This window comes from Amphiura filiformis, chromosome 15 (assembly GCF_039555335.1).
Source record: "Amphiura filiformis chromosome 15, Afil_fr2py, whole genome shotgun sequence".
In the NCBI taxonomy this organism is placed as follows: domain Eukaryota; kingdom Metazoa; phylum Echinodermata; class Ophiuroidea; order Amphilepidida; family Amphiuridae; genus Amphiura; species Amphiura filiformis.
Window position 1 is genome coordinate 4,864,378 of NC_092642.1, and position 26,643 is coordinate 4,891,020.

Here is a 26,643-nt window from a genome sequence, read left to right on the forward strand (position 1 = left end):
ATTGATATTTCCTGATAATAATCTGGGTATGACTACTTATTGAAATATGATCATTGAAAAGAAAAACATCGATAAGAGTGTAGCTTCTCCAGCGAAAAATGTTGTGCACTTTCTGATTCAATCCATATATTTTAAAGCTATGAAAAAAAAATCATTTTAATATCATATGTGTAAATATGATTTAAATATGATACCTCGTATCATATTTTTGACAAGAAAACTGCCAATGGCATCATGTGACCAGTGAACTGTTTGTGTTGTTTTATCCAATTGGCCTATTTTGATAAGCTGTATAGATTTTCATTTTTCATCTCACATATCTGTTAGCAGATGTTTTGCTACTAACATATCCAAAAGTTGCCCTTGGGTGATTTATTTAACCCTTTTGGTAGGGCTTTTGAATGCATTTTTCCTTTCGTTATTTCCTTGGTGACCCTTTGGCCTTTTTCTGCGATTATTTGCTTTAAATGTCCAAAATAATACCAATTCATTGTTAGGTTGAAGCCGATGTACAGTAAAATTGTGTGACTTGAACAGCTAGGTATTTTACCTATTTTGAATACTATATCAAAACATAAACATATGTTATTTCTTCAACTAGAAAATGTTATTGTGTTCACGCAGGATCGTGCATAACCTGGAAGTGCCCCACAAAAGGGAGCGCTAAAGTACCCCCCCCCCCCCACACACACACACACACAATTGGGCCAACTTTGGTAGGTTGCTAAATTTTAAAGAAACACAGATTGAAAAAAATGTACAATTATATTTAAAATATTGAAAACAAGCGAAGCACTTTCGTATACATATCGCACTTCATTGAACGAGTAAAAGCGAATGGAATGACAGAAGTCATATTTTCCGGCTTCAAAACTTTGTAATTATTCAAGATATATAAAAGCATATTTTTTTAAAGGCAAGACATATTTGGTGTAAAAACAACAGTTTAAATGAAAATTTAAAAAAACCCGAATTTTCAGTGTGACAATATTAAGACATCATGATCGCAAAGGCCCCTTGGTGACTATGCGATATATATGGTAAATGTACTACGGCACACCCCCTGGAACAGTTCATAATAGAATAATGAATGTACCAAGTTAACGTTTTCAACTCTAAATGGTCCTTGTGAAATCAGACAGCATATTGCATTGGCTATAACGAAGTTTTTATTAGTAAAAAATGAGAAGTGACTCACAAAATCGTCTTGTAGCAAACATATAACCTATAAATAATATGTTATTATAAAAAATGCATTTCTACCGATCATGGCCTGACCATTCTGTGCATTTCACGTTGTCTGTCCCCTGAGTACGACTGACAACATGTCACAAGTCCTACATAGGTAAGGAATACGCTGTCGTAAATGTCACAGCATGGCCGGCCTGTATTGAGACCGATCATCTCAAATGTCTATTCCCAATCTATTTATTTGAATAGCCGCTTTAACTGCAAGAAATTGAAACACGATGCACAACTTTACAGTATGCGAGTTATAGAAATCCAAACAAAGCTGTTGAGAGCCACTGGCAAGGCCCCATGAGAACGCCTTTGTTATGAGGAATTGAAAGAAGACATCAGAATGAATAACATGGCAAGGAAAACTCATCTATGAGATTCGTCCATTCTTAAAATGACCACCTTTTCCCCGCTAATTTGTTTTAGGCGCGTATTGAAAACACGAACTCAGTTAATGAAAAGAAATGTGTCATATAAAAAGTTTCAAATGGCGAAGAGTCCATTCACTAAATAATAGTAACGCGATTCTTATATAAATTCACAAAGTACCTGGTACTTTACTTGTCCGTCTTTATTATCGTTGAACTTGGCTACAATTATCGAATTAGCCGGCCATTAGAAAATTAAGTTTTATCCGTTACTTCTTACATTACTGGTAGGATGCTGAACAAGAGGACCGATGTAATAACAGACGAGGATTTTATTACAAATGCCCTTTAACAATGTCAATCACTGATCAGGTTTTATAACTTGTTAACATGTCAACAACTTGAATAAAAACTGAATACATTGAATATTAGATCTCTACAGTTGACAAAACTGACACAGACAAAATAATGGTACTAAGTAAGGTGGTAACATAAAAAAGGACAAAAAATGGCCGAAACTCAATTTATTGGACATTCTTAGTCAGTGGGAGTGGTCTAGTTCGTAGACACATTTCTGATTGGACAATCGCATGATTTCGGGTGCCGTCTATCAGGCCGTAGACGACCCCACGTCATCATGCGTCTTGATAATGCGTAACTCGCGTGTAGAGGTGCGCGTATGTATCGCGCTGGATGCGTAGACTAGTGCGGAATACGCGAACGCGCTAGCAATACGCGCAACAGAATACGTGAAGTTGTAAACAAGTTTCGTTCATTCTATAATGAGGGAGTTTTTATGACGGTAGCTTAGTTTTTGCTTTAAAAATTTGTTTACAGTTATTAAAATAATTTGTTTACAGTTATTAAAATAATATTTAACTGACTAAGTGAATACCGGCTGCGTAGTGGATACCGGCTGCGCCGGCATCCACTACTCAAAATATTGGACCTGCCTGTCGTCTATCACACGGTAGAGGATAGGCAAAATAAAAATTCCTATCGTTTATTCTCTAAATATCTAGTATTCTTTTAGATGACCACAGTATTGCATTTTCGACTCAAATTATGAGGTGTCAAAAAACGCAGTCTTTGACTAAAAATAATTATCCTGTTTCAGCCCTATACAATATTAGATTTATCTTATCAAACAGGGGCTGTAAGATGTTCAGCATGAAGACTTCACAGTTTGTACAAAGAAAAAGGCTATATTTAGCATTGTGGTAAATTTCAGTTCCGGCAAGCTATTCAAAACGATATTGTTGTAACACAAAAGACGTCATCGTGACCATCCGTTTCTTGGCTTCACCACATCGCTTATCACTACATCAGTACAATGGTCTTTCCTATAAAGGAATTAAGGGTTTTGAATTGGGTTTTACGTAATATTTAAAACTATTATCATCAGGCCTGCAAAAGGTCTGTCTACTTGCATTGAAAATTAAAATGTTAAAACAAGTCAATCCAAATGAACAATTCAATATATTTAGAAAACAAAGCATCTAGGAGATATGGCTGTAATGTTACTTACGAATACTTCAAACTACTTCAAGTAATGAAGCAATGCGATATTACATAACATTATATAATTACAACCGAATAGGTTTGACTATTTTCATAATTATTAGAACATAGCGATTCTCCCTAAATTTAGGTTTTAATATTTCTTGTTACCTTCTCGAGGATTTTTTATATGAAAACTTTGGAAATAAAACAGATTATGAAAATAGGTTAATTTGAATAAAACACCAAAAGTAAATCTCTGTGTACATGTCACTGGAACTACTTTTTGAAATCTCACGACGTTGAATTACAATCTATATTATTAACACAATGATATATCGTATCACATTTTCTAGTAAATAATGTTACTAATGAAAATGTGTTTCTATCGACAATTAGATTTATACTAATTATTAACACTCTTTATGTGCAATAAACTGATCATAATTATCATCAACTTTTATCCTGAAACCCTGTGGAAATTCCTTATACAGCATACTGAGGACAAAAGTACGTATGGTGGTAAAGCGCGCTCGGTTGTTGCTTTAAACCAGTACTTGATTACAGCTGAAAACTAATCAACAATAGTAAACTGGCCTCAAAAAGAAACTTATAATTTTTCACAAGGTCATATCTTAAAATCCTTTCCATAAAAATGAACAAAAATTACACACAGGATTACTTCAATACTCTACTCTAAACACGTGTCAGTAACCAAGCAGTTGTCCAACTGACACAAGAGTAAAATGCACGGGACAGCTTCCGGGACCACCTTCACAGGCGAATAATTGGAACTCAGCAAAAGAAATCTGTGAGAATGCGTTTACACAGGTGAATTTTTCCAAAGAGTAAGTGAAATAGTCAGGAACGGTGCTGCTTCTGCTTTTCACACACTTTCTTCAAGAAACAGGTCTTGTTCCACACAATTCCATTTACTCACAGATTTCTTGTGTTGGGTGCCAATTATTGGGCTGTGAATGTGGTCCAGGAAGCTGTTCCATATCAGTGCATTTTGATGTTGTATTAGTTACACAACTGTTTAGTTACTGAACAGTGTTTAGAGTAGAGTATTGAAGTAATCCTGTGTCCAATTTTTGTTCATTTTTATGGACAGGAATTTAAGACATGACCTTGTGAAAAATTATAAGTTTCTTTTTGAGGCCAGTTTACTATTCTGACAGCGTGTGTTTGGTTAAAAATCCAAAAAAATGTTCACGACGCACAAAGCAACGTGTGATATAGACAGATGTTCTAAGAATCGGTGTAGAGATACTAATTGAAGAGAATAATCTACGGTTTATATTTGACATTTTCTCGACAAGTCTTATAGTCAGTGATAAAGCTAAATGTTCATGTATTCAGTATGTTGCCAGGTGGCGTCGATTTTGATTGATCAGCAGTCAAGGTGAACATTTAAGTGATGATAAGTACACACTTGTGCTGTGTGAGGATATTCTTTGTGCACTAAAGATTTGTCAGCAACTCAGCTTCTGCATATTCTCATATACTTGGCTATAATAATGAGAAGTATAATGCATTACCATGTTGAATCACATTAGACATTGCACTTTTCCTTACTTTTCTTTATTATGTCCAAGCCCATTCTGTATTCATCAGATCATGCAAGATAAGAGGCACTACCATTTCTGCCATGCTTTTTTAATGTTGTACGCGCTCTTACAGCATTAATAGCATAAATTATCTGCAAGAACCAAAGCACTACAACGTGCACATTATTTAGCACTCATTTGCATAGTTGAGAAACAAGATGAAAACATTACTACAAAAAGTAGGTTTAGACAAATTACTTCAAGCAATGTGTAGCTATTCCCTTTTACTTACACACTTCCCCACCTGGGGCTCCAGCTACTCGGTGAATACTTTTCTTTGGCAAACAAATCATTGGCTGTTACCGATCTCCGCATTTCAGTACTGTCCCCTGAGTGCGACTTGTCAGCATGTCACCTAGTTTTGTCATGGGTCCTGAAGCAATATACTGTCGTAAATGTCGGAGATTGTCCCGTATTGAGACCGCTCATCGCATGTCTCTTTTCCCAATCTATTTATTTGAATAGCCACATTAACCATAAAAAAATTGAAAGACGGTGTAAATCTTTCTTGACGTATAGTTAAAGAAATCGAAACAATGCTATTGAGATTCACTCTCAAGGTCCCATGAGAATGTCATGGTTGCATCGCATTGAACAGATAACACGGCTAGTGAACATTGTACTTAAAATGACCACCTTTATCTGCAGTTCTAAGATTTCACCGCTATAAATTGCAAGTTTGTTTTGGAAAACCAATTAAGAAAAAATAAGAAGCTTTTATGTTACAAGATGGTAATGTCGAAAAAGGGGGAAATAGATTTGTTTAAGGGGGTACTACACCCATCGCATTTTTTTGCGGGTTTTTTTCATTTTGTGAAGAAATGAGAAAAAAAAATTGGTCAAAGTGGTATGCAAAATGAAGGGGCAAATCTTCTCGTTCTATTGGTGGCATCGGTATCGATGTAGCTTACATGCTTTTAAAGGGACATGCCCAAAAGTGGTACATGGGGGCACTTTTACAAATTGGAGTATATCTAAAATTTCAGAATTGCTACCGTGAAACCAGTCACACGCACAAATTAAGCATTAATGTCAGACCCTAAAAGTACCAAAATATATATTTTTTTTATATTCATTAATTATGCACAGCTTTGAAAACACATGCTTGGCATCACTTATCATTATTAAAGAAAATAAACTTCTTTTTTCCCTTCCAGTTGACAATGATATGCAAAATTTGTGTTCGCTAGCCAGCACATCTGTTTCAGGTTTGAAACAGTAAATTCTTAATGATAAGATAATGCTTGTTTTTTAGTTCTAGGCGATTTTTACGGTCGCCATCTCAGTAAAAGACAAACACTGAATACAATGTAAACGCTATCACAAGTACATGTGTTTGGCACAAAAATGTTAATTTGTCGCAACGTGTTGCACAAAATCAACTAAAGTGGGAACGTTCACAATGTATGTTGGAGCATAATTAATATGCCACCATTTTTACTTACATCAGAGAAGACAATCCTGTCTATTTAACTTGAAACAATTCCGGCCAGATGATATTTCCGAGTTTGTGGAGGTCGCCATTAAAATTTTGTATTTTGGGGTTGGGCGATACGTGATACTTTGATACCGCCGATCGGTACTGTGGGTCGATACGATTAATTGGTATCGGCCATACGATACCGGTAGGCTACTTTTGACAGAATATAGAAAAAATAAAATGTATTATTATGAAACGTATTGAAAACAAAAATATTCGAAAATTGAAAACAAATAATTATAAGCAAATATTCGAATCTTTCATTCTCGACTTCACGCCGTGGGGGGGGGGGGGCACTCGGCAACTTTGGAGGTGACACGTATTTAGGGCTGGATAAGACCCCTTTTTCAGCATCGCTGTCACCCAAAGACCCCATATTTTTTACAAACACATGCTCTGTCACCCGAAGACCCCCGGCGAATGGCATGATCGAGCCGGCAACTTGTGAAACCGCCCGGCCGTATGGCATTTTCCATATAGGCCTACCACTACTTGGTTAGTTTTGTGGGGTTCATTATCGAACCCCACCGGTTTAGCTTGTATTTATATTATTTATTAACACTAGCGGGATACCCGCGCTTCGCGCGGGTCCCCGCTAGATGAGTAAATGGGAGCGTTCACTATAACAGGAAGAATTACTGGACAGGTAGAATCATCCAAAAGATACATTTTGATTTTTCGTTTCCATGTTATTTATTTATTTAAACCCGTTCCCATTTTTTTTCTAAATCTGTTATTTGTTACATTTCCCTTTTAGCTTCATTTTTTATTTGCTGCTTGTGATTTCCCGTTTCCATGTTTTTTATTTAATTCTGTTATCATTATTATAGCTTCTTTTTTTTTACATTTCCTGATTAGTTTCTTTCCTTCTTTGTTTCGTTCCCGTTTCATTTAGTTAATTTAACCCGTTGGCCTAATTACTCGTACATCTTTTGTCATTTTAATTTCATTTTTCTTTATAGTATAGGTCTACCGCTTCATTTTGTTTATACAACACACTTATTTTTCCCGTATACGTCCTCTCAGAGCGTGTATGCGGACGTGTTCATCTTTATCATAATCCCGTGACCCGTCCATGTACCTTTTTGTCCTTTAATTTTTATCTATTTTTCCTTCTTTCTGTATTATCATGTCCACTGGTCTCTGGCTCGCAAGTCGCGTGGCTCTGCGCCGTTTACGCGCGCATTGGCGTAGTGCGCATTACGCTCGCGCGCCGACGCGCTGCCTGCCAGCTGCAGTGACGCGCAGGCTGGTAACTGATTTTCATAACAAAAAGCCAATTCTTGACCGATTTCAACCAAATAAAGTCGAGGCAATTTCCCGTATATTCCTCGATCTCCCGTATGAATTCGGCGACATGTGGATCGAAACTGACGGAGCCTTTTACATAAACCACATACATACATACATACACACAACATTAGCCTATTTATAGTAAGATAGGCCTATTTGTTTGTGATATTTCAATCGTTTTAAAATTTCAAAATAATCCCATTCAATTACACGGTTGAAGATGAAAATTTACTGAATTTAGAGAATGCAATGCGACCACCACCTGATTTTTCCATTTGATCTGTCACCCAAAGACCCTTACAAGTTCAATTTGAACAGCAACTTTCATTTATCACTGATTTTGTTACTTATTTTGAAGAAAAAAACAATGAAATTTGAAGCCATTTAGAACTAGAAATTCGATTTTCGAGGTTTTTGCAGCGCTGTTTCGGCTCTCACCCAAATATTCCATTTAAAAATAAGGTCATGTTCTCACCCAATGACCCCATATTTTTTACATTTTGCTCTCACCGAATGCCCCTTAGTGCGAAAGTGCCAGCCCTACACCTATAATCCATTTCATATTGAAGTGCCCCCCCACCCCCCGGGACTTCAGGTAGCGAATAAATTGTGTGGTGTAGTGATTTAATTCCAATGGATTGTCCCCGGGATTGTCTATGGGATATACTCAGCGGCATACCATGCGTGATATGTGCGAGATATTTCGAGTGATAGAGGTGAAGTTTATGATGTTGTTTTTTTGCAAATGTTTTTCGCCTCCAAATGTATTGGGAACTTTCATAATGATTGCATATTAAAGACCCATTCAGTGATCCCAGCGCAAGTGTAAAAAAATTAAAATTGTTTGAAGGATAAGTCATTCAAATTGTCATTTGGTATTTTTGAAATGACAAATTTGGAAAAAAAAAAAAAAAAAAACCCAGCAGTACTGACGAAGTTGAAGCCAGTGGCGTAGCTGCCAAAATTGCCTGTTTCTGTTTGGGCCCCCGCCCCTTGGCGCTATTTGGGCCCTCGCCTCCTAGCTCAAGGAAAAAAGAGGAAAAAGGAGAGAGAGAGAGAGAGAGAGAGAGAGAGAGAGAGAGAGGGATTTTGTTTGGTGGATTTGGGCCCCCGCCCCATACAGGCTTGCCCCCCCCCCCCTGGAAAAAAATCCCAGCTACGCCACTGGTTGAAGCCCCATTCAAATACACAGCAGCTAATTTAGATACTATCAGTATCTAAATTACAGATTCGTGTAAAATGTCTTTCGGCTGAACCACTCGCATAGGCTATGTTTCGCACATCTAGGCCTATGACAATGACAAAGGTACCGAAATCTGAATTTTGATGATTTTTACGATCGTCTGGATGAGCAAATCACTGAATGGGCCTTTTAACTATTTTATCATTTTGGAAGAAAAAAGAAAAATCTAAAAATTTAAAACGATCGTACATGAAGGCTTTAATTAAAAAAGAAAGTTGTAAACTTGTTGCATCTAGTTGATTAAAGTGATGTTTGCTATACTGGTTTTATTATCACCTGTGTTGTTTGTGTTTACGATTCGTAATCCCACGAAGAGTAAGTTAGTTCGTTAATGTGGTAGGCCTACAGCCACACGTACCCCGCATCCCCTGAACAAGCACATCCCGACTCATTTCAGGCACGGATTCAGGGGGAGCGCCGACTGGCCCGAAGAGAAGAGAAAGGGGCTTTCGCCGATTTATGTTTAAAACAATTGCTAAAATTGTCCACCAAATCGCTTCAATTAGATCTTCATTTTGCACAAGTTTCTTACCTCATCCCCCTCAGACAACCCCCTGCGTCGCGCAAGCTAGGCTCCGCGGCCATTCTTTTTTCATTTTATTTTATTTTTCTAAAAATTCGGGCCCACTCCTGACTGCTCTGGATCGACAATCGGTAACAAAAGCTGGTATCGCCCATCCCTATGAAGATTGACATAGACGTATTATAGGACTGGGAGCGAGTCTAATACGTGTGAGTAACGGCAGAAACCGGTTGTGAAGAAGACTACGTGGATCGCTACAAAAATAAGCGTCCTTAACAACCTGTCAACTTTAAGACAAATAGGTGAAAAATTACACTTTCACGATGTGTTTTCATAATCTTTTTTATTTCACATGATCCGTGCATATATCGCCTTGCTATTAATGGAAAAATATTTTTTTAGACCAATCAAACCAATACATGGGTGTAGTACGCCCTTAAATATAGCTTATTTCCTCAGGTTACCACGCTGCCAGTAAATATATAAATAATAAACACGTAGGTATTAAATATAGGTATATTATAACCAAATCGGAACCATTAGTGGAGCCTCACTTGAACCAGTTTTCTAGTAAACGTGTCTCTACGTAGAAACCCACTGTAAGTCGAAATATTTTCGTGCCGCTTCTTTTCAATATATTACATTATCTCGATACCAGTGATCTCAAATTGCCTTTACAAATCTAATTCTTATAATGTGATAGGCCACATGAAATCGAATCCGTGCCAACAGAGAGGATAATATTTCGTCATCTCAAGTAGAAATTAAAATTACCTTTTTAAATGTGAAATTTAACACGTGTTTCATGGACACATACCTCAGAATATTTCAAACTTTACATTTATATTTCCTGATAATAATCTGGGTATGACTATTTATTGAAATATGATCATTGAAAAGAAAAACGTCGATAAGAGTATAGCTTCTCTAGCGAAAAAAGTTTTGCACTTTCTGACTCAATCCATGTACTTTAATGCTGCGAAAAAATTCATTTTAATATTATATGTGATATTTGTACCTATGATTTGAATACCTCGTATCATATTTTTGACAAGAAAACTGCCAATGGCATCATGTGACCAGTGAACTGTTTGTGTTGTTTTATCCAATTGGCCTATTTTGATAAGCTGTATAGATTTGCATTTTTCATCTCACATATCTGTTAGCAGATGTTTTGCTACTGACATATCCAAAAGTTACCCTTGGGTGTTTTATGCTGTATTTAACCTTTTTGGTAGGGCTTTTGAATGCATGCTTCCTTTCGTTATTTCCTCGGTGACCCTTTGGTCTTTTCAGCGATTATTTGCTTCAAATGTCCAAAATAATACCAATTCATTGTTAGGTTGAAGCCGATGTACAGTAAAATGGTGTGACATGAACAGGCAGGTATTTTACATATTTTGAATAATATTTCAAAACATAAACATATATTATTTTATTTCTTTAACTAGAAGATGTTAATGTGTTCACGCAGGATCTTGCATAACCTGAAAGTGCCCCACAATTGGACAAGATTGTAAAAATATACAATTAAATTTAAATATTGAAAACAAGCGAAGCACTTATATAATATTATATCGCGCTTCATTGAATGAGTTAAAGCGAATGGAATGGCAGGAGCCGTATATTCAGCTTCAGCCATTTAAGGCAGCTGTGTACTCCAAGATATGCATGTAGCAAAAGTGCCAAAACGTTGGGATTATTCACGCAAGATATATAAAAGCATACATTTTTTAAGGCAAGACATCAACAAATCTTAATATAAATACATATCTGGTGTAAAAATAACAGTTGCAAAGAATTTTTTTATTAGAAAAGCCCCGAATTTTCAATGTGACCATATCTTAAATGACATCGTGATGGCAAAGACCCCTTGGTGACCACCAATTTCACGCGATATACCGTAAACGTTCGCCTAATGGCGCTTTTGGATTCTTAGAAATGTGAGAGCGCCATCCTTGTTAAATCTCAACAGCATTAAGGATACGTGTATGTTAAATTGAGCAAACTGGACATAATGCCTCAGAAAAAATATTGTGACATGACCCAATACTTTAGGTCACTAGGTTAGTTGCTAGAGCAGCAAATGTTTTGGGGTTTATTCAGGTATTCTTTCTCAAAGTGCCATTGGACTTAATTTGTAAATCGATTCATACGTTATACCGAACTCAATTTTGGTAAATCTTTTTATAACATTGTAATTTCTTCATATTTTTTAATATTCTTCAGTTCAAAATTACACCCTTCTATTGTCTGACCCGTTAGCTCAGTCGGTAGAGGGTGCGCCTTGAATGGTGAATGGTACTTGTTCGAATCTTGATTTCTGCCCCCACTTTTATGTGAAGAAGGGTCAAGAAATGTATTTGGATTTTGTCCCCATTTTACGAACGAATATTGTGAATTTTTTTTAATTTAATTTTAATTTTCTTATTTTTTTTAGATAAATAGGCACTGCGAACAAACGGCAACAAAAACCGCTGACAAAATTTGCTCCACCTGCTTCCTATCAATGCGTGATATATTCCACTACATTTAACAGTTAAATGACCTTTGAAAAATAGAACGGCCTCAATGTTTCAAATTGTGTAACTACATTATTTTATTCATTTATGCATTATAAATGATCAGCTCTTTTTTCTTTTCTTAAAAGGATCGAACCCAAGTAGATCAGACCATTGATCATATAACTATCAGACCACGAAGTAGTTACGTAACTCCGTGATGGTATCGGAACCAAGCACTGTTTGTATGGCGATCATTACGATCACGCTATTTTGGTATGCCTTTTTTGTGTACTGATTGTTTCGATCGTGGTTCATCACTTAAGCGCGTGATCCCGTTGACATAGTAACATTACGTAACTTCGATACCGGGCTTCGATACTGAATAGTTGTTGAGTGCACATAATATGGAAAGCCATTGGGGTATTGTGTGCCTTCCAAAGCGCCTTATAACACGTTCTCATTGTGTTGTGGAATCCTAGCCAGTATTCAATGATAGCTATAGAGGCCTTGCGTTTATCGATTGGCTCCAAACAAAGGATTTGAACCGGTTTCTTCCCCGTAATCATGGCGCAGTGCAGTCCATTCAATCAAATGTTGTCATCAACCTATTTGATCGTAGTGCATTTTGTTATGTGTGTGAGACGAACTGTCGCGGTAGATGCAATCATGCTTTTGTTGAATGCATTTGAGTAGTCCGCCATATTTACGGGATGATACGTCATATGCACAGCCTCTATTCAGTTGGTCGTTGTATGATTTTGTTCGTTCACTCATTCAAATTGTATTTATATCATTTGAAGACTGAGCCTATTATGATACATCCTCCGTGGAACAGTTTCAAACAAATATAGCTAGGGATTATTGGGGCAGAGGTTATCTTTTGAATCCTCTTAGAGGGCTATCATTTTTTTTTGTTTTTTTTCCCAAATTTACAAAAAGTCTGCGTCAATAAAATTGCGCACCCCCTATTTCGGCAACAAACATTTTATGATCCCAAACCCCAAAATTGTATTGAAATCAGTCTTTTTGAATAAAATAACACACTTTCTGTGGTCCTCGTGTGACTCCCTACATTTTATGACCCTCTCCTATTATTCTTTCCAAGACTTTATGACCCCCGTATATTTGCCCCCCCTTCGAATAAAATGATATACCTCTTATGACCACTGATGCATAGGCAAGGACACTCGCGCGAATTGAAAGTTCGTCTCACACACATTACAAATGCCTATACAATCAAATAGGTTCATTATAACATTTGATTGAATGGATTGAGTTACTCTAAAATGAAACGATAAAAACAAAGAATCATGAAAAAAGACACATAGAAGATAAAATAAAAATAATAAAATTATATAAACAATGTTAAAGATAAAATCAAGAAAATAAAGAATAAAATTTCCTCAAATCGGAAAAAAAAACATTGACAGATATCATAATCTGTCAGAAATTACTGCATGAGATTCGAACCATCAATCTTCTCCACAAGTTCTCTTTATCCTCGCACTATAGTCTAATGCTCTGCTCACTGGGCCACAACGTATCAGGTGAATGATTACCGCATTATCATGAACAAGTTTGTTCGATCTTGTTCATTTATTGTATGTGTCGATAGGTTTCACCCTTTAACTACACGTACCCTTAATGATCAGTGATAATAGTCGGCTTTTACAGGGATGGCGCTCTCTCATTTCCATGAACTCCATAGCGCCATTAGGCGAACGTTTACGGTATATGGTAAATGTACGACGGCATACCCCCTGGAATAGTTCATAATAGAATAATGGAGAAAAAGGCTATAGCAATTTTGCACAGCACTATTTATTAACAGATTACAGATATAGAGGTTATTTGTGTTCTATAAGCTGCATATCCTATCAGCGACTGCTATAACTTGTTTAGGATTTTCAAGAGAAGTACCTGCATGTGTAACCATGACTATTTCAAAACACTACTACAATACTACGGGAACCAGCGCCTTTTGTTAGAAGTCACACATGAGTAACGTGAATAACCTCTATTGTTTTACTCTCTTTAAGACACCAAGTTAAAGTTTTCAACTCTAAGTGGTCCTTGTGAAATCAGACAGCATATTACATTGGCTGTAACGAAGTTTTTATCAGTAAATAATGAGAAGTGACTCATAAAATCTTCTTGTAACAAAAATATAACCTATAAATAATATGTTATTGTAAGAAATGCATTTCTATCGATCATGGCCTAAACCATTCTGTGCATTTCAAGTTGTCTGTCCCCTGAGTACGACTGACAACATGTCACAAGTCCTACCATAGGTAAGGAATACACTGTCGTAAATGTCACAGAATGGCCGGTCTGTATTGAGACCGATCATCTCAAATGTCTATTCCCAATCTATTTATTTGAATAGCCGCTTTAACTGCAAGAAATGGAAACACGATGCACAACTTTACAGTATATTAGTTATAGAAATCCAAACAAAGCTATTGAGAGCCACTGGCAAGGCCCCATGAGAACGCCTTTGTTATGAGGAATTGAAAGAAGACATCAGAATGAATAACATGGCAAGGAAACCTCATCTATGAGATTCGTCCATTCGTAAAAGGACCACCTTTTTTCCCGCTAATTTGTTTTAGGCGCGTATTGAAAACACGAACTCAGTTAATGAAAAGAAATGTGTCATATAAAAAGTTTCAAATGGTGAAGAGTCCATTCACTAAATAATAGTAACGCGATTCTTACCAAAATTCGCAAAGTGCCTGGTACTTTACTTGTCTGTCTTTATCATCGTTGAACTTGGCTGCAATTATCGAATTAGCCGGCCATTAGAAAATTAAGTTTTATCCGTTACTACTTACATTACTGGTAGGATGCTGAACAAGAGGAACGATGTAATAACAGACGAGGATTTTATTGCAAATGCCCTTTAACAACGTCAATCACTGACCAGATTTTATAACTTGTTAACATGTCAACAACTTGACTAAAAACTGAATACATTGAATATTAGATCTCTACAGTTGGCAAAACTGTGCAAAGACAAAATAATGGTACTAAAGAGTTTGGGCTAACATAAAAAAAGGACAAAATATGTTTGGCCGAAACTCAATTTATTGGACGAATTCTCGTATTCTTTTAGATGACCACATTATTGCATTTTCTACTCAAATTATGAAGTGTAGAAAAACGAAATCTTTGACTAAAAATTATTATCCTGTTTCAGCCCTATACAATATTAATCAAACAGGGGCTGTAAGATGTTCAGAATGAAGACTTCACAATTTGTACAAAGGAAAAGGCTATATTTAGCATTGTGGTAAATTGCAGTTCCGGCAAGCTATTCAAAACGATATTGTTGTAACACAAAAGACGTCATCGTGACCATCCGTTTCTTGGCTTCACCACATCGCTTATCACTACATCAGTACAAAAGTCTTTCCTATAAAGGAATTTAATTGGTTTTGAATTGGGTTTTACGTAATATTTAAAACTATTATTATCATGCCTGAAAAAACAAAAGGCCTATCTGGTCTGTCTACTTGCATAGAAAATACAAATGTTAAAACAAGGCAATCCAAATGATCAAGTATTCAATACATTAAGAAAAGAAAGCATCTAGGAGATATGGCTGCAATGTTACTTACGAATACTTCAAAATACTTCGAATACTTTAGGTAATAGAGCAATGCGATATTACATAACATAATATAATTACAACCGAATAGGTTTGACTATTTTCATAATTATTAGAAAATAGCGATTCTCCTTAAATTTAGGTTTTAATATTTCGTGTTACCTTCTCGAGGATTTTTTATATGAAAACGTTGGAAATTAAAACAGATTATAAAAATAGGTTTAATTTGAATAAAACACCAAAAGTAAATCTCTGTGTACAGTGTACACGATGTCACTGGAACTACTTTTGTCGCCTTAGATATTGGACAATCCTAAGAAACTCCATGTTTTTGAAATCTCACGACGCCGAATTAAAATCTATATTATTAACACAATGATATATCGTATCACATTTTCTGGTCAATAATGTTACTAATGAAAAATGTGTTTCTATCGACAATTAGATTTATACTAATTATTAACACTCTTTATGTGCAATAAACTTATCATAATTATCATTAACTTTTATCCTGAAATCCCCTGGAAAATCCTTACACAGCATACCGAGGACAAAAGTACTCATTGTTTTAAAGCGCGCTCGGTTGCCGTTTTAAACCAGTACTTGATTACAGCTGAAAACTAATAAACAATAATAGTATTCTGATAGCTTGTGTTTGGTTAAAAATAAAAAATAAATGTTCACGACACACAAAGCAACGTGTGACATAGACAGATGTTCTAAGAATCGGTGTATAGATACTAATTGAAGAGAATAATCTACGTTTTATATTTGACATTTTTTCGACAAGTCTTATAGTCAGTGATAAAGCTTAATGTTCATGTATTCAGAATGTAGCCAGGTGGCGTAGATTTTGATTGATCAGCAGTCAAGGTGAATATTTAAGTGATGATAAGTAGACACTTGTGCTGTGTGAGGATATTCTTTGCACACTAAAGATTTGTCAGCAACCCAGGTTTTGCATATTCTCATATACTCGGCTATAATAATGAGAAGTATAATGCATCACCATGTTGAATCACATTAGACATTGCACTTTTCCTTACTGTTCTTCTTATATGACCAAGCCTATTCTGTATTCATCAAATTAGATCAGGCAAGATAAGAGGCACTACCATTTCTGCCATGCTTTTTTAATGTTTACGCGCTTTTACAGCAAAAATAGCATTAATAGCATTAATTATCTGCAAGAACAAAAGCACTACAACGTGCACGTTATTTAGCACTCATTTGCATGGTTGAGAAACAAGGTGAAAACATTACTACACAAACTAGCTTTAGACAAATTACTTCAAGTAATGTGTAGGTATTCCCTTTTACTTACACACTTCCCCACCTGGGGCTCCAGCTACTCGGTGAATACCTTCCTTTGGTAAACAAATCATTGTTACCGATCTCCGCATTTCAGTACTGTCCCCTGGGTGCGACGTGTCAGCATGTCACCTAGTTTTTCCATGGGTCCTTAAGCAATAAACTGTTGTAAATATCGGAGATTGTCCCGTATTGAGACCGCTCATCGCATGTCTCTTTTCCCAATCCATTTATTTGAATAGCCACATTAACCATAACAAATTGAAAGACGCAGTAAAACTTTCCCCTCGTAGAGCTAAAGAAATCGAAACAATGCTATTGAAATTCACTGTCAAGGTCCCATGAGAATGTCATGGTTGTGATGCATTGAATAGATAACATGGCTAGTGAGCATTTTACTTAAAATGACCACCTATATCTGCAGTTCTAAGATTTCACCGCTACCAGTTGCAAGTATATTTTGCAAAATCGACCACAATTTATTGTGGTTGCTATACAAGTATAATTCTGCATTTTTTTGTAATAAAAAATAATGTCATCGTGTCATTGAGACCAAATTGCTAACAGTGAAAGCCCAATTCACCAAAGGATAGTAACTTGATTCATATTTTAATATTTTTAAGTGTCTGATGATTTTATTGCATTATTTGTAAAGTTTGAGCTTGAATGCTCTACTATTGAATTACAAGCCATTAGAAAATTAAACTTTATCTGTTAAAGTTCATTTCACACCCTTGACAGGTAATCAAACAAAGGAATAAAGGATAAATTATCAGTCGCGGAACTAACGGCATTATGTCATTATACATTGTAAAGCACTGACCAGATATTCGTCGCAGAGGTAGTGATGTAACAGGATTAATTATCATAGTGATAGGTGCAAACAATTGTTGAATGTAATAATCTTAGCTAATTCGCGCTTTTGACTTTTTCCGTTTTCTATTTATAAAAATTGCTTTTAAGATAATTAAAGACTGTTTATGCAATGACTGTCAATTTGTAACCGATCAGCCGTTTCAAGCATTGTTCACCTTGTAATTACAAGTACAGTGAACTCCAGTGAGCAATAGAGGCCCTGCATGCTAATAGTTAATATTCAAATATTTTTATACATATGATGCTTCAGTTTTTACACAAACAATATTTCACTCGGCTATTTTAAAAAGGTAATCAGGTTTCCTCAGCATGTGCAAGAAAATAGCATGAACATTTTTCTTATTCTAGTAGCCTTTTAGAAATACTTGGTGAACCGCGTCCACTTCTGTAGCTCCAAACAAAGGATTTGAACCGATGTCCTTCACCGTAATCGTGGCGCAGTGCAGACCATTCAATCAAATGTTGTCATCAACCTATTTCGTCGTAGTACAATATTTTGTTATGTGTTTGAGACGAACTGTCGCGATAGATTGCAATCATGCTTTTGTTGAATGCATTTGAGTCCGCCATATTTACGGTATGATACGTCATATGCACAACCTCTATAGACAAATCCAATTTCATGCATCCCTACACCTCAATGGCATCCATAGCTGGGTCCCCGACGGCTCAATCCCACCTAAAATGTGAAATGATGCGGCCTTGGAGGGGATTTTAAACTGCATTCTATCTCCCGATCACTGCATAAATGACCTATAATTTTCAAATGTCGGTTCGCCGCTGTGGTTTCCACTTTGGACAAATGCTGCTGATAATTTGGCTGCAGAGTCCTAACAGAAAAAACGCACGACAACTAATATTGAACAGACATGTAGGTTGACAATTTGCTTCCCTTTTGAAAATATTTTATGTGGTTCAAAAGGGATGTCGACAATTGTCAACTCAAATGTTAAAAAAATACATTTCAAAAATATCTAATAATGTATTTGAAGCCATCTGTGTATATTATTTATACATTTCAATAAAGCAATTGATAGTTCATCTGTCACTCCACCACTCTCAAAAGGTTAATACGATATGATGATCTTTGGGTTTTAACCAGTATCCATACTCAATGAAAATAAGCATATACCTATTTTATTTTCTTGGTATATTCTCTTAGTGAATTTCCATATCTGTCAACGTACGTTGCGTTATCTGTAAAAACAAATAATACCTTTAATTCTTCGTATGATTTGAACATATTTCTGTTGCGCTTTTTATAAGTATGACATTTGCGTTGTGGTAGCGTATTGTCCGCACCTGAACTGTAATGACAAAATCGTTAAGGCGAAGTTCGAAGCATTCGTCGTTTTCATTTTTACTACGGAATCGATTAAGAAAAAATAAAAACAAGATGGTAATGTCGAATAAGGGGAAATGGATTTTTTTAAATATAACTTGTTTCCGTAGGTTACCACGCTGCCAGGAAATATATAAATAATCAAAACGTGGCTATTAAATATAGGTATATAACCAAATCGGAACAAGTAACCATTAGCTGAGCCTCACTTGAACCAGTTCTGTACCAAACATAGAGACTATGGAATCGATTAACAAAAAAATAAGAAGTTGTTACTTAGGTAATGTCGAAGAAGAGGAAAAAATGATAAAAAAAATATAGCTTTTTCCGTAGCTTTACCACGCTACCAAGAAATATATAAATAATCAAAACGTAGGTAATATAGGTAAATATAATCAAATCGAAATAAATAACCATTAGCTGAGCCTCACTTGAACCAGTTTTCTAGTAAACGTCTCTCTACGTAGAAACCCACTGTAAGTCGAAATATTTTCCTGCCGCTTCTTTTCAATATATTACATTATCTCGATACCAGTGATCTCAAATTGCCTTTACAAATCTAATTCTTATAATGTGATAGGCCACATGAAATCGACTCCATGCCAACAGAGAGGATACTATTTCGTCATCTCAAGTAGAAATTAAAATAACCTTTTTAAATGTGAAATTTAACACATGTTTCATGGACACATACCTCAGAATATTTCAAACTTTACATTTATATTTCCTGATAATAATCTGGGTATGACTACTTATTGAAATTTGATCATTGAAAAGAAAAACGTCGATAAGAGTGTAGCTTCTCTAGCGAAAAATGTTGTGCACTTTCTGACTCAATCCATGTATTTTAATGCTTCGAAAAAATTTCATTTTAATATTATATGTGATATTTGTATCTAGAATTTATATATGATACCTCGTATCATATTTTTGACAAGAAAACTGCCAATGGCATCATGTGACCAGTGAACTGTTTGTGTTGTTTTATCCAATTGGCCTATTTTGATAAGCTGTATAGATTTTCATTTTTCATCTCACATATCTGTTAGCAGATGTTTTGCTACTGACATATCCAAAAGTTGCCCTTGGGTGTTTTATGCTGTATTTAACCTTTTTGGTAGGGCTTTTGAATGCATTCTTCCTTTCTTTATTTCCTTGGTGACCCATTGGTCTTTTTCAGCCATTATTTGCTTCAAATGTCCACACTGGTTTACCAATAAATTATTCACTGTTAGGATGAAGTGGAAGTCAACGTGCTCCGATGTACGGTAAAATAATGTGACTTGAACAGGTAGGTATTTTTTACATATTTTGAATAATATTTCAAAACATCAAAATATTATATTTTTTTATTTCTTTAACTAGAAGATATTTATATGTTCACGCAGGATCGTGCATAACCTGGAAGTGCCCCACAAAATGGACCGCTTAAGCCCCCCCACACACACACAATTGGGGCAACTTTGGTAGGCTGTTATATTTTTTAAAAAACACAGAAGTAAAATAACGATAATGTTACTATTATATTATTAGTAACTCATTTCAATAATAACCCGGGAATAATAAGCCATTTAAAACAAACTAAATGAATAATGATAAACACAATACTTTTCCCGATCACTGCGTAAATAACTTCGCCGCTGTGGTTTCCACTTTGTACAAAGCTGCTGACAATTTGGCTCCAGAGTCTTACCAGAAAAACGTACGACAACTAATATTTAGGTTGAGAATTTGCATCCCTTTTGAAAATATTATGTTTATGTGGTTCAAAAGGGATGTCGGCAATTGTCAACTCAAATGTGTCTATGTTAAAAAAGTATATTTCAAAAATAAATAATAATGTAAATGTATTTGAAGCCATCTGTGTATATTTATACATTTCAATAAAGCAACTGATAGTTCATCTGTCACTCCACCACTCTCAAAAGGTTAATATGATATGATGATCTTTGGGTTTTAACAATACCAGTATCCATATTACTTAACAAAAATAAGCATATACCTATTTTATTTTCTTGGTTTATTCTCTTAGTGAATTTCCATATCTGTCAACGTACGTTGCGTTATCTGTAAAAACAAATAATACCTTTAATTCTTCGTATGATTTGAACATATTTCTATTGCGCTTTTTATAAGTATGATATTTCCGTTGTGGTAGCGTATTGTCCGCACTCTTTAATGACAACATCGTTATGAGCGAAGTTCCAAGCATTGGTCGGTTTCATTTTTTACTACGGAATCGATTAAGAAAAAATAAAAACCTTTTATTTCACAAGATAGTAATGTCGAATAACGGGAAAATCGATTTTTTTTAAATATAACTTGTTTCCTTAGGTTACCACGGTGCCAGGAAATATATAAATAATCAAAACGTAGCTATTAAATATAGGTATATTATAACCAAATTGGAACAAGTAACCATTAGCTGAGCCTCACTTGAACCAGTTCTGTAGCAAACATAGAAACTATATAGAATCGATTAAGAAAAAAATGATAGAAATATAGCTTTTTCCGTAGCTTTACCACGCTACTAAGAAATATATAAATAATAAAAACGTGGGTAATATAGGTAAATATAACCAAATCGAAACAAATAACCATTAGCTGAACCTCACTTGAACCAGTTTCTAGTAAACGTGTCTCTATGTAGAAACCCACTGTAAGTCGAAATATTTTCGCGCCGCTTCTTTTCAATACATTACATTATCTGTGATCTCAAATTGCCTTTACAAATCTAATTCTTATAATGTGATAGGCCACATGAAATCGACTCCATGCCAACAGAGAGGATACTATTTTGTCATCTCAAGTAGAAATTAAAATAACCTTTTTAAATGTGAAATTTAACACATGTTTCATGGACACATACCTCAGAATATTTCAAACTTTACATTTATATTTCCTGATAATAATCTGGGTATGACTACTTATTGAAATTTGATCATTGAAAAGAAAAACGTCGATAAGAGTGTAGCTTCTTTCTGACTCAATCCATGTATTTTAATGCTACGAAAAAAATTCATTTTAATATTATATGTGTACCTATGATTTAAATATGATACCTCGTATCATATTTTTGACATATTTTTATCCAATTGGCCTATTTTGATAAGCTGTATAGATTTTCATTTTTCATCTCACATATCTGTTAGCAGATGTTTTGCTACTGACATATTCAAAAGTTGCCCTTGGGTGTGTTTGGAGTTTATGCTGTATTTAACCTTTTTGGCAGGGCTTTTGAATGCATTCTTCCTTTCGTTATTTCCTTGGTGGCCCTTTGGTCTTTTTCAGCGATTATTTGCTTCAAATGTCTAAAATAATACCAATTCATTGTTAGGTTGAAGCCGATGTACAGTAAAATGGTGTGACTTGAACAGGTAGGTATTTTACATATTTTGAATATTTCGAAACATATATATATATATATTATTTTATTTCTTTAACTAGAAGATGTTAATGTGTTCACGCAGGATCGTGCATAACCTGGAAGTGCCCCACAAAGGGACCGCTTAAAGAGCAAAAACAACATCATATTATTGGCAAGCTAATATTATGAGGACAATGAAAATGACTCCTTTTTTGAGAAAATAAGACGTTTAAAATTGATATTCCGCAAAAACCAGCTTAAGCGATGAGTTCTTTCGAACGAGACAGATTTGACCTAGAAAAAGTTGACGTCATGAAATGACTGTGCCTGCTTTGCGAGAAGGGATTATAAAGATTCTCAATGCACAGAAGATATACTTAATGGTTTTTAAACATATGGATAAAATCAGCCGCTTCTTTTTTTTTATATATTAGTAAATTGTGATATTAAAATTCATATGTATATCAATATCGTGAGAAATATTAGGCCAAAAAGAAATAATTTGAGCTTAGAATTTCATCGTGATCAATCTGAGACTAGCATATAAACCGTGTTATGTCCACAAACTCATGTATCTGATTTCCCTGTGTGATATTGCAATGCTATATAGTTATTATAGTTTCAGTTGGATGAAATATTACAAAGCAAACGCATAGTAACAATACTGTGTGAGCTTTGTTTCCGAAATGAGAACAATAGTACAACTCATTGTTGCTAATGTCAAACTTGTCACACAAATAAATTAGAGCATGATATAGTGTCCGCTTCATTTACTTACGTCATAGCCCGCTGCCTTGAAAATTAATTTCGCTTCAAACGGGGGAAGAACACGTACGAGCCCGAACTTTACCCACACACAATTTCTCTTTTTTTCAGGAGAAATACGCATAAAAAAATTGCAACGTGTGTCAACTCGAATAGAGATAAACTTGTTTTTGCAATAGACCCCCCCCCCCCCACACACACACACACACACACACCCACACAATTGGGCAACTTTAGTAGGTTGCTAAATTTTAAAGAAACACAGATTGTAAAAATATACAATTAAATTTAAATATTAAAAACAAGCGAAGCACTTTGGTATATATCGCACTTCATTGAATGAGTTAAAGCGAATGGAATGGCAGGAGCCGTATTTTCAGCTTCAGCCATTTAAGGCAGATGTGTACTCCAAGATATGCATGTAGCAAAAGTGCCAAAACTTTGGGATTATTCACGCAATATATATAAAAGCATACATTTTTTAAGGCAAGACATCAAAAAATCTTAATATAAATACATATTTGGTGTAAAAATAACAGTTGCAAAGAATTTTTTATAAAAAAAACCCCGAATTTTCAATGTGGCCATATCTTAAATGACATCGTGATGGCAAAGACCCCTTGGTGACCACCAATTGCACGCGATATATATGATAAATGTACTACGGCATACCCCCTGGAATAGTTCATAATAGAATAATGGAGAAAAAGGCTATAGCAATTTTACACAGCACTATTTATTAACAGATTACAGATATAGAGGTTATCCGTGTTCTATAAGCTGCATATCCTATCAGCGACTGCTATACTTTGTTTAGGATTTTCAAGAGAAGTACCTGCATGTGTAACCATGACTGTTTCAAAACACTACTACAATACTACGGGAACCAGCGCCTTTTGTTAGAAGTCACACATGAGTAACGTGAATAACTTCTATTGTTTTACTCTCTTTATAGAAGATACCAAGTTAAAGTTTTCAACTCTAAGTGGTCCTTGTGAAATCAGACAGCATATTACATTGGCTATAACGAAGTTTTTATCGGTAAATAATGAGAACTGACTCATAAAATCTTCTTGTAGTAAAAATATAACCTATAAATTATATGTTATTGTAAAAAAATTCTATCGATCATGGCCTTAACAATTCTGCGCATTCAAGTTGCCTGTCCCCTGAGTACGACTGCCAACATGTCACAAGTCCTACCATAGGTAAGGAATACACTGTCGTAAATGTCACAGAATGGCCGGTCTGTATTGAGACCGATCATCTCAAATGTCTATTCCCAATCTATTTATTTGAATAGCCGCTTTAACTGCAAGAAATTGAAACACGATGCAAAACTTTACAGTATGCGAGTTATAGAAATCCAAACAAAGCTATTGAGAGCCACTGGCAAGGCCCCATGAGAACGCCTTTGTTATGAGGAATTGAAAGAAGACATCAGAATGAATAACATGGCAAGGAAACATCATCTATGAGATTCGTCCATTCTTAAAATGACCACCTTTTTTCCCGCTAATTTGTTTTAGGCGCGTATTGAAAACACGAACTCAGTTAATGAAAAGAAATGTGTCATATAAAAAGTTTCAAATGGTGAAGTGTCCATTCACTAAATAATAGTAACGCGATTCTTATATAAATTCGCAAAGTGCCAGGTACTTTACTTGTCCGTCTTTATCATCGTTGAACTTGGCTGCAATTATCGAATTAGCCGGCCATTAGAAAATTAAGTTTTATCCGTTACTTCTTACATTACTGGTAGGATGCTGAACAAGAGGATGAAATAACAGACGAGGATTTTATTGCAAATGCCCTTTAACAACGTCAATCACTGACCAGGTTTTATAACTTGTTAACATGTCAACAACTTGACTAAAAACTGAATACATTGAATATTAGATCTCTACAGTTGGCAAAACTGGGCAAAGACAAAATAATGGTACTAAGTAAGGTTTGTGGTAACATAACAAAGGACAAAATATGTTTGGCCGAAACTCAATTTATTGGACGAATTCGCGTATTTTTTAGATGACCACAGTATTACATTTTCTACTCAAATTATGAGGTGTAGAAAAACGCAGTCTTTGACTAAAAATTATTATCCTGTTTCAGCCCTATACAATATTAAATTTATCTTATCAAACAAAGGCTGTAAGATGTTCAGCATGAAGACATCACAGTTTGTACAATGGAAAAGGCTATATTTAGCATTGTGGTAAATTGCAGTTCCGGCAATCTATTCAAAACGATATTGTTGTAACACAAAAGACGTCATCGTGACCATCCGTTTCTTAGTTTCACCACATCGCTTATCACTACATCAGTACAAAGGTCTTTCCTATAAAGGAAATAAGGGTTCTGATTTGGGTTTTACGTAATCTTTAAAACTATTATCATCAGGCCTGCAAAAGGTCTATCTGGTCTGTTACTTGCATAGAAAATGAAAATGTTAAAACAAGTCAATCCAAATGATCAAGTATTCAATACATTAAGAAAACAAAGCATCTAGGAGATATGGCTGTAATGTTACTTATGAATACTTCAAAATACTTCGAATACTTTAGGTAATAGAACAATGCGATATTACATAACATAATATAATTACAACCGAATAGGTTTGACTATTTTCATAATCATTACAAAAATAGCCATTCCCCCTAAAAATAGCGATTCTCCACAAAGCAACGTGCGACATAGACTGGTGTTCTAAGAATCGGTGTAGAGATACTAATTGAATACAATAAGCTACGTTTTAAATTTGACATTTTCTCGACAAGTCTTATAGTCACTGATAAAGCTTAATGTTCGTGTATTCAGTATGTAGCCAGGTGGTGTAGATTTTGATTGATCAGCAGTCAAGGTGAACATTTAAGTGATGATAAGTAGACACTTGTGCTGTGTGAGGATATTCTTTGCACATTAGAGAATAAACGATAGGAATTTTTATTTTGCCTATCCTCTACCGTGTGATAGACGACAGGCAGGTCCAATATTTTGAGTAGTGGATGCCGGCGCAGCCGTATCCACTACGATAAAAATATTGGACCTGCCTGTCGTCTATCATAGGTAGAGGATAGGCAAAATAAAAATTCCTATCGTTTATTCTCATTCTTAGTCAGTTAAATATTATTTAAATAACTGTAAACAATTTTTAAAGCAAAACTAAGTTACCGTCATAAAAACTCCCTCATTATAAAATGAACGAAACTTGTTTACAACTTCACGTATTCTGTTGCGCGTACTGCTAGCGCGTTCGCGTATTCCGCACTAGTCTACGCATCCAGCGCGATACATACGCGCACCTCTACACGCGTGTTACGCATTATCAAGACGCATGATGACGTGGGGTCGTCTACGGCCTGATAGACGGCACTCGAAATCATGCGATTGTCCAATCAGAAATGTGTCTACAAACTAGACCACTCCCACTGACTAAGAATAAAGATTTGTCAGCAACTCAGCGTCTGCATATTCTCATATACTCGGCTATAATAATGAGAAGTATAATGCATTACCATGTTGAATCACATTAGACATTGCACTTTTCCTTGCTGTTCTTCTTATATGACCAAGCCTATTCTGCATTCATCAAATTAGATCAGGCAAGAT